Source organism: Hyla sarda, chromosome 7 (genome assembly GCF_029499605.1).
Source record: "Hyla sarda isolate aHylSar1 chromosome 7, aHylSar1.hap1, whole genome shotgun sequence".
NCBI lineage: Eukaryota > Metazoa > Chordata > Amphibia > Anura > Hylidae > Hyla > Hyla sarda.
Window position 1 is genome coordinate 158,706,306 of NC_079195.1, and position 14,191 is coordinate 158,720,496.

Sequence of the window (14,191 nt, forward strand, 5' to 3'; positions counted from 1 at the left end):
CTGACTGTCCAGGCATGCTGGGAGTTTAGAAACAGCTGGAGGCACCTTGTTTGGGAATCACTGGCATAGAATACCCCTATGTCCACCCCTATGCAATCCCTATGTAGTCCTCAAATGCGCATGGCGCGCTCTCACTTCGGAGCCCTGTCGTATTTGAAGGAAACCGTTTAGGGCCACATATGGGGTATTTCTGTACTTGGGAGAAATTGCACTACAAATGTTTGTATTTATTTATTTATTTTTTCTCCTTTTACCCCTTATGAAAAGGAAAAGTTGGGGGCTACACCAGCCTGTTAGTGTAAAAAAAAATTACATCTTTTACACTAACATGCTGGTGTTGCCCCATGCTTTTTATTTTCACAAGTGGTAAAAGCAAAAAGACCCCCAAAATTTGTTACGCAATTTCTCCTGAGTACGAAAATACCCCATATGTGGATGTAAAATGTTCTGCGGACGCACAACAAAGCTCAGAAGTGAGAGTGCACTATGTACATTTGAGGCCTAAATTAGTGATTTGCACACCAGTGACTGATTTTACAGCGGTTCTGACATAAACGCAAAAAAATAAATACCCACATGTGACCCCATTTTGGAAACTACACCCCTCGTGGAACGTAACAAGGGGTATAGTGAGCCTTAACACCCCACAGGTGTTTGACAAATTTTCTTAAAATTTGGACGTGAAAGTGAAAAACTTTATTTTCTTCACTAAAATGCTGGTGTTATCCCATATTTTTCATTTTCTCAAGGAGTAATAGGAAAAAAAAACCCCAAAATTTGTAACACCATTTCTTCTGAGTATATAAATACCCCATGTGTGGACGTAAAGTGCTCTGCGTGCGAACTACAATGCTCAGAAGAGGAGAACCGCCATTGGGCTTTTGGAGAGAGAATGTGTCTGGAATTGAAGGCCATGTACATTTATAAAGCCCCCATGGTGCCAGAACAGTGGACCCCCTCCACATGTGACCCCATTTTGAAAACGACACCCCTCATTGAATGTAAATAGGGGTACAGTGAGCATTTACCCCCACAGGGGTCTGACAGATTTTCTGAACAGTTGTCCGTAAAAATTATTCCAAAGATTTGTCAAACGCCAGTGGGGTGTAAATGCTCACTGTACCGCTTATTACATTCTGTGAGGGGTGTAGTTTCCAAAATGGGGTTTTGTTGGGGGGGGGGGGGGTTCGTCCATTGTTCTGGCATCATGGGAGGTTTGTAAATGTACATGGCCCCTGACTTCAATTCCAGCTAAATTCGATCTCCAAAAGTCCAATGGCGCTCCTTCTGCTATGGACCTGTAGTGCGCCAGCAGAGCACTTAACATCCACATATGGGGTGTTTTCTTAACCGGGAGAAATTGGGCTTCAAATTGTGGGGTCCATTTTCTCCTATTACACCATGTGAAAATGAAAAATTTTGAGTAACACCATAATTTTAGTGTTAAAAAATCTAATTTTCCATTTTCACATCCAACTTCAACGCAAAGTCGTCAAACACCTGCGAGGTGTTAACCTCTTAAGGACCCAGGACGTATGAGTACGTCCTGGGTCCCGGTCCTGCGATATAACGTGGGGTCACACGGTGACCCCGCATCATATTGCGGCGGGCCCGGCGTCATAGTGAAGCCGGGACCCGCCTCTAATAGCGCGCGGCACTGATCGCTGTGCCGCGCGCTATTAACCCTTTAGCCGCGCGCTCAAAGCTGAGCCGCGCGGCTAAAAACGAAAGTAAAATGTGCCGGTTAGCTCAGGGAGCTGTTTGGGATCGCCGCGGTATAATCGCGGCATCCCGAACAGCTGTAGCACAGGAGGTCTTCTTACCTTCTCCTGTGCTGTCCGATCGCCGAATGAATGCTTCAAGCCTGAGATCCAGGCTTGAGCATTCAATCGCCGAAAACACTGATTGATCCATTCCTATGGAGATGGATCAATCAGTGTAACAGATCAGTTAATGCAATGTTATAGCCCCCTATAGGAGCATTAATAATGCATAAGAAAAGTGTCAAAAAATCATTAACCCTTTCAATTATCCCTTCCCCTAATAAAAGTTTGAATCACCCGGCATTTCCAAAAATAAAAAAAAATTATGTAAATAATAATAAAAATAAACATATGTGGTATCGTTGCGTGTGGAAATGTCCAAATTATAAAAATATACCGCTTTTTAAACCGCTCGTTCAATGGTGTACGCGCAAAAAAATTCCAAAGTCCAAAATAGTGCATTTTTGATCACTTTTTATACCACTAAAAAGTGATCAAAAAGTCTGATCAGAACAAAAATGGTACCGCTAAAAACTTCAGATGACGGCGCAAAAAATGGGTCCTCAAAGCGTTCTGAACACAGAAAAATAAAAAAGTTATAGGGGTCAAAAGATGACCATTTTAAACGTATAAATTTTCCTGCATGTATTCATGATTTTTTTCGGAAGTGATACAAATTCAAACCTATACAAGTAGGGTATCATTTTAACCGTATGGACCTACAGAATAAAGATAAGGTATCATTTTTGACAAAAAAATGTACTGCGTAAAAACAGAAGCCCCCAAAACTTACAAAATAGTGTTTTTTCATAAATTTTGTCGGACATTGATTTTTTTTTCCCGTTTCACCGTATATTTTTGGGTAAAATGACTATTGTCATTACAAAGTAGAATTAGTGACGCAAAAATTAAGCCATTATATATAATTTTAGGTGAAAATTTTTAAGAGTTATGATTTTTTAAAGTTAAGGAGGAAAAATTGAAAATAAAAAACGGAAAAAGCCCGGGTCCTTAAGGGGTTAAGGTTCACTATACCCCTTGTTACGTTCCTTGAGGGGTGTTGTTTCCAAAATAGTATGTCATGTGGGTTTTTTTTTTTTTTTTGCTGTTCTGGCACCCTGGGGACTTTCTAATATGCAACATGCCCCCCAAAAACCATTTCCGAAAAAAGCCAAATTTTGCTCCTTCTCTTCTAAGCATTCTAGTGCGCCAGCAGAGCACTTAAAGGGGTTATCCAGGAAAAAACTTTTTTTTATATATCAACTGGCTCCAGAAAGTTAAACAGATTTGTAAATTACTTCTATTAAAAAAATCTTAATCCTTTCAGTACTTAAGAGCTGATGAAGTTGAGTTGTTCTTTTCTGTCTAAGTGCTCTCTGGTGACACGTGTCTCGGGAACCGCCCAGTTTAGAAGCAAATCCCCATAGCAAACCTCTTCTACTCTGTGCAGTTCCCGAGACAAGCAGAGATGTCAGCAGAGATGTCAGCAGAGATGTCAGCAGAGATGTCAGCAGAGAGCACTGTTGCCAGGCAGAATACAACAACTCAACTTCAGCAGCTGATAATTATTGAAAGGATTAAGATTTTTTAATAGAAGTAATTTACAAATCAAAACAAAAGCTTAATTTTCTGGAGCCAGTTGATATAAAAATTTTTTTTTCCTGGAATACCCCTTTAACGTCCACATATGGGGCGTTTTCTTAATCAGGAGAAATTGGGCTTAAAATTTTGGGGTCCATTTTCTCCTATTATCCCTTGTAAAAAAAGAAAAATTTGAGGTAACACCGTCATTTTGGTGTTTAAAAATCAAATTTTCCATTTTCACGTCCAACTTCAACGCAAAGTCGTCAAACACCTGCGAGGTTTTAAAGAAGAAGTATCGTGGACCAAGTCACAAATTTTTTTTTATATCATGTGAAAGTGCATCATCTCACCATTCTGACAATCTGCTCCTCGTGTATCTCACCCTCTCCCTTCTCCTGCAATCCCCTCTGAAAGATCGGTACTTCCTGGTCCATGGAAGTCCCTGACTTCCTGTCTCCCATAATGCCTTTCAGTTAATCACAGAAGTAGCCCAGCCTAGACCAGTGCTTCCTAACCAGGGTGCATCCAGCTGTTGTCGAAACTACAACTCCCAGCATGCCTGGGAGTTTTAGTTTTGCAACAGCTGAAGGCACCCTGGTTGGGATACACTGACCTAGACACTGATCACTTTCCTAACAGCAGGATCAGTGTTTCCCTTCCCCCTGCTTCTATTCTCAGGACATCGTTCTTTCAGACTGACCTGCTGTCAGATTGTGATCAGTGCAGGGGAAAGCAGGGATCTCCCCTCCCCCTCTGCTTCTTCTCGGGACATCGTTCTTGCTCTTATAAACACTGAGCTGGCTGTCAGATGCTTCCCTGCCGAGGAGATGAAGATGCTTGCTCAGCTCACTGGGGCTACTATGATTGGCTGAAGCTGCACATGGGAGGTGCCCTTGCCGTGCACAGAGCTGGCTAAGCTGCAGGCAGCACACAGAACTATGGGAAACTGTGACATCACGGCCCCCAGCATAATGCAGCTCAATGGGGGGTCGCAAGTCATCAGAACAGGGAGCTGCTGAACTTCCTCTCTGAACAAAGAAGCTAGAAAAACAGGTTTTACATACAAGATGGGTAAAGTCAGTGATTTACAAAGGGATATAACTTTTGCTTCTGCATTTAAAACACAATACTTTTTCTTCATGGGACTTCTCCTTTAAGGTTCACTATACCCCTTGTTACGTTCCTTGAGGGGTGTAGTTTCCAAAAGAGTATGCCATGTGTTTTTTTTTTTTGTTTTTTTTTGCTGTTGTGGCACCATGGGGGCTTCCTAAATGCAACATGGCCCCCAAAAACCACGACAGCAAAAATCCTACAGTTGCTCTTTCCCTCTTGAGCCATGTTGTGAGCCCACAGAGCACTTTATGTCAACATGAGGTATTTACGTACTCAAGATAAATTGGGCTACAAATTTTATGGGGCTTTTTCTCCTTTTACCACTTTTAAAAATAAAAAAATGGGGCTACAAGAACATGTTAGTGTAAAAAAATGCAGATTTAGATTTTTCTCCTCCACTTTGCTGCAATTCTTGTGAAACACCCTGAAAAATTAAGATTTTTAAATTGCTGCTAAACTTTGAAGCCCTCTAATGTCTTCAAAAAGTAAAAATAGGTAAATTTTATGATGCCAACATATAATAGACATATCATAACCCTTTAAATTTTGCACCTAAAAATCCATATGAGGGCTTAATTTTTGCACCACTATTTCTACTTTGTAATGACATCAGTCATTTTACCCAAAAATCTACGGCGAAACGGGAAAAAAATTATTATGCAACAAAATTGAAGAAAAAACATAATTTTGTAAATTTTGGGGGCTTCCGTTTCCGCGCCGTACATTTTCCGGTAAAAAAGACACTTTATCTTTATTCTTTAGGTCCATACGATTAAAATGATACCCTTATATAGGTTTGATTTTGTCATACTTTTGGAAAAAATCATAACTACATGCACGAAAATGTAAACACTTAAAATTGTCCTTCTGACCCCTATAACTTTTTCATTTTTCCACGTACGGTGTGGTATGAGTGCCGTGATCTGAAGTTTTAATCGGTACCTTTTTTGTATTGATCGGACTTTTTGATCGCTTTTTATTCCTTTTTTTTATGGTATGAAAAGTGACCAAAAATATGCTATTGTGGACTTTGGAATGTTGGACTTTCGATCGTGCTGCGGTGGGGGCGATCCACCCCACTGGACCACCAGGGACTGGATACAGGAACCTTTAGACACCACTGTAAACTTTGACAGTGACGATCTAAAGGGTTAATAGACGGCCGCGGCGATTGCCGCATGTCTGCTATTAACGCCGGCCCCCAGCTACAGGAATCAGCTGGGGGCCGGTTGGTATGACTCAGGCTCGAGTCAGGAGCGTGTGTCATACCCCGTTAACGCCCATTGGACGAGTATAGACGTCCAAGGTCGTTATCGGGTTAATTAAAAAAATTAAAAAATGAATGTGATTTAACCCCTTCCCTAATAAGTTTGAATCACCCCCCTTCTCCCATTTAAAAAAAAAAAATGTAACAAAAATAAATATAAACATGTGGTATCGCCACGTGAGTAAATGTCCGATCTATAAAAATATAATGTTAATTAAACCACACAGTCAATTGCGTGAACGTAAAAAAATTTCAAAGTCCAAAATTGCGTATTTTTGGTCACTTTCCTGAATTTTTTTTTTTATAAAAGACTATCAGAAAGTCCCATTTGAAAAAAAATAAAAATAAATACTGATAACTTGAGACCACGTCCCAAAAAAATGAGCTCTCATATAGCCCCATATACAGAAAAATAAAAAAGTTATACGGTCAGAAGAGGACAATTTGGGTATCATTTTAATCATATGGACCTACAGAATAAATATAAGCTGTCATTTGTACTGAAAAGTGCACTACGTAGAACCAGAAGCCCCCAAAATTACAAAAAGGGGCGGAGTTTGTTCTTTTATTTTAATTTTTTTACATTTTGCCTCAAAATTTTTATTTTTCTGGTTTCACCGTAGATATGGTGGTGAGATGATTGGTGTCATTACAAGGTAAAATTGGTGGAGCAAAAAACAAGCCCTCATATGGGTCTGTAGGTGGAAAATTGAAAGCGTTATGATTTTTAGAAGGAGAAATGGAAAAAAAACGAAAGTGCAAAAATGAAAAATGACTCTGTCCTCAAGGGATAAAGGATGCAGAGCGTATTTGTATGCCCTGTGCTTGCTCCTCTTCTGTGACACGCACTGCCTTCCAGAGCAGAAGATCGCCGATAATACTGATCAGTGCTATGCCTAGGCAGAGCACTGAACAGTATTAGTATTCTAATGCTTGCTATAGATAGTCCCCTATGGGGACATAATTATAGCTTAAAAGTAAAAATAAAATCACCCTTTTTCGCCATTTTACTCAAAAAAGCGTAAAAAACATTATTGAACATATTTAGTATTGCCACGTCCGTAAATGTCCGATCTATGAAAATATGATGTTAATGACCCCGTACAGTGAACGGCGTAAACATAAAAAAAAAATTAGCCCCTTAACGACGCAGGACGTATATTTATGTCCTGCGCCGGCTCCCACGATATGAAGCGGGATCGCGCCGCGATCCTGCATCATATCGCGTCTGTCCCGGCGCTCATCAACGGCCGGGACCCGCGGCTAATACCACACATCGCCGATCGCGGCGATGTGCGGAATTAACCCTTTAGAATTAACCCTTTGACCGCCGCTTCTAAAGTGAAACTGAAAGTGACCCGGCTGCTCAGTCGGGCTGTTCGAGACCGCCGCGGTGAAATCGCGGCGTCCCGAACAGCTGACCGGAAACCGGGAGGGCCCTTACCTGCCTCCTCTGTGTCCGATCGACGAATGACTGCTCCGTGCCTGAGATCCAGGCAGGAGCAGTCAAGCGCCGATAACACTGATCACAGGCGTGTTAATACACGCCTGTGATCAGGATGAGAGATCAGTGTGTGCAGTGTTATAGGTCCCTATGGGACCTATAACACTGCAAAAAAAATGTTAAAAAAAAGTGTTAATAAAGGTCATTTAACCCCTTCCCTAATAAAAGTTTGAATCACCCCCCTTTTCCCATAAAAAAAATAAAACAGTGTAAAAAAAAAAAAATGTGGTGTCGCCGCGTGCGTAAATGTCCGAACTATAAAAATATATCATTAATTAAACCGCACGGTCAATGGCGTACACGCAAAAATTTTTTTTAAAAAAAAGCGTATTTTGGTCACTTTTTATACCATTAAAAAAATGAATAAAAAGTGATCAAAAAGTCCGATCAAAACAAAAATCATACCGATAAAAACTTCAGATCACGGCGCAAAAAATGAGTCCTCATACCGCCCTGTATATGGAAAAATAAAAAAGTTATAGGGGTCAGAAGATGACATTTTTAAACGTATACATTTTCCTGCATGTAGTTATGATTTTTTCCAGAAGTGCGACAAAATCAAACCTATATAAGTAGGGTATCATTTTAACCGTATGGACCCACAGAATAATAAGGTGTAATTTTTACCGAAATATACACTGCGTAGAAACGGAAGCCCCCAAAAGTTACAAAATGGCGGGTTTTTTTTTCCGATTTCGTCGCACAATAATTTTTTTTTCCGTTTCGCCGTGCATTTTTGGGTAAAATTACTAATGTCACTGCAAAGTAGAATTGGCGACGCAAAAAATAAGCCATAAAATGGATTTTTAGGTGGAAAATTGAAAGGGTTATGATTTTTAAAAGGTAAGGAGGAAAAAACGAAAGTGCAAAAACGGAAAAACCCTGAGTCCTTAAGGGGTTAAGGACCAAGGACATATGAGTACGTCCTTGGTCCCGCTCCCGTAATATAACGCGGTGACCCTTCATCATATCACGGCTGGCCCGGCGACAGTGAAGCCGAGACCCTGCTGCTAATAGCGCGCGGCACTGATCGCGGTGCCGCGTGCTATTAACCCTTTAGCCGTGCGCTCAAAGCTGAGCCACGCGGCTAAAAGTGAAAGTAAAAACTGCCGGTTAGCTCAGTGGGCTGTTCGGGATAGCCGCGGCGAAATCGCGGCATCCCGAACAGCTTACAGGACAGCCGGAGGGTCCCTACCTGCCTCCTCGCTGTCTGATCGCCGAATGACTGCTCAGTGCCTGAGATCCAGGCATGAGCAGTCAAGCGGCAGAATCATCGATCACTGGTTTCCTATGAGAAACCAGTGATCAATGTGAAAGATCAGTGTGGTCAGTGTTATAGGTCCCTATGGGAGCTATAACACTGCAAAAAAAAGTGAATAAAGATCATTTAACCCCTCCCCTATTAAAAGTTTGAATCACCCCCCTTTTCCCATAAAAAAATAAAAAAAAACTGTGTAAATAAACATATATGGTATCGCCACGCGCGGAAATGTCCGAATTATAAAAATATATCGTTAATTAAACTGCACGGTCAATGGCGTACGCGCAAAAAAATTCCAAAGTCCAAAATAGTGCATTTTTGGTCACTTTTTATATCATGAAAAAATGAATAAGTCCTATCAATGCAAACATGGTACCGTTAAAAACGCTCATCAACGGCCGGGACCCGCGGCTAATACCACACATCGCCGATCGCGGCGATGTGCGGTATTAACCCTTTAGAAGCGGCGGTCAAAGCTGACCGCCGCTTCTAAAGTGAAACTGAAAGTATCCCGGCTGCTCAGTCGGGTTGTTCGGGACCGCCGCGGTGAAATCGCGGCGTCCCGAACAGCTGATCGGACACCGGGGGGGCCCTTACCTGCCTCCTCGGTGTCCGATCGACGAATGACTGCTCCGTGCCTGAGATCCAGGCAGGAGCAGTCAAGCGCCGATAATGCTGATCACAGGCGTGTTAATGCACGCCAGTGATCAGCATAGGAGATCAGTGTGTGCAGTGTTATAGGTCCCTATGGGACCTATAACACTGCAAAAAAAATGTTAAAAAAAAGTGTTAATAAAGGTCATTTAACCCCTTCCCTAATAAAAGTTTGAATCACCCCCCTTTTCCCATAAAAAAATAAAAAAAACTGTGTAAATAAACATATATGGTATCGCCACGCGTGGAAATGTCCGAATTATAAAAATATATCGTTAATTAAACTGCACGGTCAATGGCGTACGCGCAAAAAAATTCCAAAGTCCAAAATAGTGCATTTTTGGTCACTTTTTATATCATGAAAAAATGAATAAGTCCTATCAATGCAAACATGGTACCGTTAAAAACTTAAGATCACGGCGCAAAAAATGAGCCCTCATACCGCCCCATACGCGTAAAAATAAAAAAGTTATAGGGGTCAGAAGATGACAATTTTAAACGTATTAATTTTCCTGCATGTAGTTATGATTTTTTTTCCAGAAGTACGACAAAATCAAACCTATATAAGTAGGGTATCAGTTTAATCTTATGGACCTACAGAATAAAGATAAGGTGTCATTTTTACTGAAAAATGTACTACGTAGAAACGGAATCCCCCAAAAGTTACAAAATGGCGTTTTTTTTTTCAATTTTGTCGCACAATGATTTTTTTTTTCCGTTTCACCGTCAATTTTTGGGCAAAATGACTGACGTCATTACAAAGTAGAATTGGTGGCGCAAAAAATAAGCAATCATATGGATTTTTAGGTGCAAAATTGAAAGGGTTATGATTTTTAAAGGCAAGGAGCAAAAAACGAAAGTGCAAAAACGGAAAAACCCCCGCTCCTTAAGGGGTTAAAAATTCTGCTTTTTGATCACATCACATTCACAAAAAAAAAAAGTTATCAAATAGTCACGTATACACAAATGTGGTACTAAAAAAAAATACAGATCATGACTAAACGGCACGTCTAAAGTTTTAAAAAAAAACATTCCCGGCAGCACAGTCGGGCTAATCGGGACCACAGCAGTGTCCCGATCAGCTGTTAGGACACGAGGAAGGGTCCCTATCTTCCTCCTCGTTGTCTGATCATCAATTCACTGCTCCGTGCCTTAGATCCAGGCAGGAGCAGTGGAGTGCTGATAACACTGATCTATGCTATGGAACAGCATTGATCAGTGTCTGCAATCAATGGACTGCATGTTATAGTCCCCTATGGGGGCTATAACATTGCTTTAAAAAAAAAAAGTGTAAAAAAAATAGTTAATAAATGTGATTTAACCCCATCCCTAGTAAAAGTTTGAATCACCCCCCTTTTCCCATAAAAATAAAACTATGTACTGTATATACTCGAGTATAAGCCGAGTTTTTCAGCACGATTTTTCGTGCTGAAAACACCCCCCTCGGCTTATACTCGAGTGAACTCTCCGCCCTCAGTGGTCTTCAACCTGCGGACCTCCAGATGTTTCAAAACTACAACTCCCAGCAAGCCCGGGCAGCCATCAGCGGCCTTCGACATCATCCAGCTGATGACATGTGGTGATGATGACAAGGGGATGATGAAGGGGGGGTGTGGGATGATGACAGGGGGATGATGACAAGGGGATGATGAAGGGAGGGGGCGTTGTGTGGGATTATGACAAGGGGAGGATGAAGGGTGGGGGGTGTGGGATGATGACAACGGGATGATGAAGGGGGGTGGGGGATGATGACAAGGGGATGATGAAGGGGGGGTGGGATGATGACAAGGGGATGATGAAGGGGGTGTGGGATGATGACAAGGGGATGATGACAAGTAGAGATGAGCGAACTTACAGTAAATTTGATTCGTCACGAACTTCTCGGCTCGGCAGTTGATGACTTATCCTGCGTAAACTAGTTCAGCCTTCAGGTGCTCCGGTGGGCTGGAAAAGGTGAATACATTCCTAGGAAAGAGTCTCCTAGGACTGTATCCACCTTTTCCAGCCCACCGGAGCACCTGAAAGCTGAACTAATTTATGCAGGAAAAGTCATCAACTGCCTAGCCGAGAAGTTTGTGACGAATCAAATTTACTGTAAGTTCGCTCATCTCTAATGACAAGGGGATGATGAAGGGGGGGGGGGATGATGACGAGGGGATGATGACGAGGGGATGATGACGAGGGGATGATGACGAGGGGATGATGACGAGGGGATGATGACGAGGGGATGATGACGAGGGGATGATGACGAGGGGATGATGACGAGGGGATGATGACGAGGGGATGATGACGAGGGGATGATGACGAGGGGATGATGACGAGGGGATGATGACGAGGGGATGATGAAGAGGGGGTGTGGGATGATAAGGGGATGATGACAGGGTGAAGAGGGTGTTAATGACGGGGGTCTGGATGATGACAGGGGGGGATGATGTATTTCCCACCCTAGGCTTTTACTCGAGTCAATAACTTTTCCTGGGATTTAGGGGTGAAATTAGGGGTCTCAGCTTATATTCGGGTAGGCTTATACTCGAGTATATACGGTAAATAAAAATAAATATAAACATGTGGTATCGCTGCGTGCGTAAATGTCCGAACTATAAAAATATATTGTTAATTAAACCACACGGTCAATGGCGTACACGTAAAAAAAATTCCAAAATAGCATATTTTTGTCACATTTTATATCATAAAAAAATTATTAAAAAGCGATCAAAAAGTCTGATCAAAATGAAAGTGGTACCAACAAAACCTTCAGATCACAACACAAAAAATGAGCCCTCATGCATCCCTGTATGCAGAAAAATTAAAAATGTTCTCTTCTGGTCCCTTTTTTAACGTATTAATCTTCAAAAGTAAAACCAAATCAGTTAGGGTATCATTTTAATAGTATGGACCTACAGAATAAAGATAAGGTATCATTTTAACTAAAAAATGCAGTGCGTTGAAACGGAAGCCCACAAAAGTTACAAAATAGTATTTTTATATTTTTTTCAATTCTGTCCCACAAATAAAAAAAAATATATATATATATATATATATATATATATATATATATATTTTTTTTTTTTTTTTTTTCGGTTTAGCCAAAAATTTTTGGGTAATATGAGGTCACTACAAATTAGAATTGGTGACGCAAAAAATGAGCCATCATATGGGTCTGTAAGTGCAAAATTGAAAGGGTTATGATTTTTAAAAGGTAAGGAGGGAAAAACGAAAGTGCAAAAAAACGGAAAAACTCTGAGTCCTTATGGGGTTAAACATACTGATTTTGTAAAAAAAAAAAAAAAAAGTTTGAGATATTTTAAAAGTGGTACAATAGAAAAGTATTTAATCATAGGTATCATTTTAATCGTATTTACCCACAGAATAAAGAAAACATGTAATTTTTACCGTAAAAAAATACAGCGCCAAAAGGAAACTCTCCAAAATTTGCTAAATTGCAGTATTCATTTAAATAGTACCTCTCATGATCTTGTTAAATTTTATAATGCTTCTAGTTCACTGCCCCAATCATGATAACCCCCCCCCCGCCTTTACTTTTATTATTTTTTAGTTTTCTACATTGATATTGCTCTGTATTTTCTGCTCAGTCTGTCAGATTCACAGACTATGAAGGGGCGTTACCCAACAGGTGTGACATCATTTGAAACTATACAGGGGCGAACTTCCTCCCTCACTCTGCTACACACAGCCCAGAGCAGTTGTTAGTGTGAGATGAGCTATGATTGACTAAGCTTGAAAGAACATCAGGTGAATTCCAGCTCTCCCAGGCACAGTGTGAGATAAAACTTTACATTTAATAGATATGCATTAAAAGGACAAAATTAACATAACATAAAAAAAGAAAAACATAACATTGATGCGTTTCAAGCTAAAAACATAGCCCTTAATCATGACTATGTGTATAGGACAAATAGCCGTTTATATATGAGAGAATGAACAAACCAACAAGGAAATGACCCGGAAGGAACTGCCCCTGATGACGTAGATTAACCTTAGGCATAAATGCAACAATATAAAATCAGGGCAGAGCGGTCGCAAACAGGACATAACGGACTACAGCCCAATTTTAATCTAGGAAGAGTGGCACGGTTGAACATAAGTAAAAATAATTAGTGGTTTGCAATAGAAACATAATTCTAGAACTACCTATACACATAGCAGGTACGTATCTAAGAAGAATAGCAGAACCATGTTCATAATGCATAGTTAAGAACACATCATAAAATAAGATGTAGGAGTACATTGAATAATAATTAAAAAACCGCATAGTGTGAACATGCATAGATAAAACAGTAATCATCAGCCTAGAATCAGCAAGAGCCCAGTGCCAAGTATACGTATGCTAAGTTATGGAACACCGTTCCCAAAAGTTATAATACAGTAGTAATGATTGGTTAAAAAACAATCAAACACAAGAGGGAACAGATGACAGATATGATCAGCAGTCAGATGCAGAAAATTAATAGATATACATAAGATAATTACATAGTTACATAGTACGGTTGAAAAAAGACATATGTCCATCAAATTACTTGAGTTGAGCCCGCCCGACATGCAAGAATCCAGATATAATATCCAGAATGCTTACCGTGTGCGTACTAGGTGAGTACAATCTCCCCCACGACGTGGTTTGAATTCCCGTTCTATACCAATAACTTGTATCGAAGACAGGTCACCCTGGTGTACATCATGAAACATGTTTTGAGAAACCTGATGTAGTATGTGCAGTATTGTTTGTCAGGGTGGCCATTGTTTTGCAATGCGTAATTTGTTTACGGATAGTGCTTCCGACATATTGTAGATTACAGTTAATACAAGTAGCTAGGTATATCATGTGAGTGGTATTGCAGTTTATTAATGGTTTTTATGGGAACTTTTTTTTTTTTTTTTAACTAGTTTTATTGAAGTTTGAATAAATACAATTACTACATCTCTGCCGAGTATCATCATAGACGACATGATAACGATAACTGGAAAAATAGCTATCACACACAAAAATAGCTGGTCTACACCAGAGGTTGTACATCCCAATCAATGCA

General features: G+C 40.4%; 1 protein-coding gene and 1 long non-coding RNA gene across 8 annotated transcripts in view; one reads left to right on the forward strand and one right to left on the reverse strand.

Moving 5' to 3' along the window:
• LOC130282651 (uncharacterized) overlaps positions 1–4,231 on the reverse strand; it is a 96,883-nt gene extending 92,652 nt beyond the window's left edge. Inside the window, exon 1 of the long non-coding RNA XR_008846477.1 lies at positions 4,048–4,231. This is a non-coding gene — a long non-coding RNA (uncharacterized LOC130282651). The remainder of the gene's footprint in view (positions 1–4,047) is intronic.
• KDM2A (lysine demethylase 2A) overlaps positions 1–14,191 on the forward strand; it is a 703,602-nt gene that overhangs the window by 550,082 nt on the left and 139,329 nt on the right. The gene's annotated exons all lie outside the window — the stretch shown is intronic.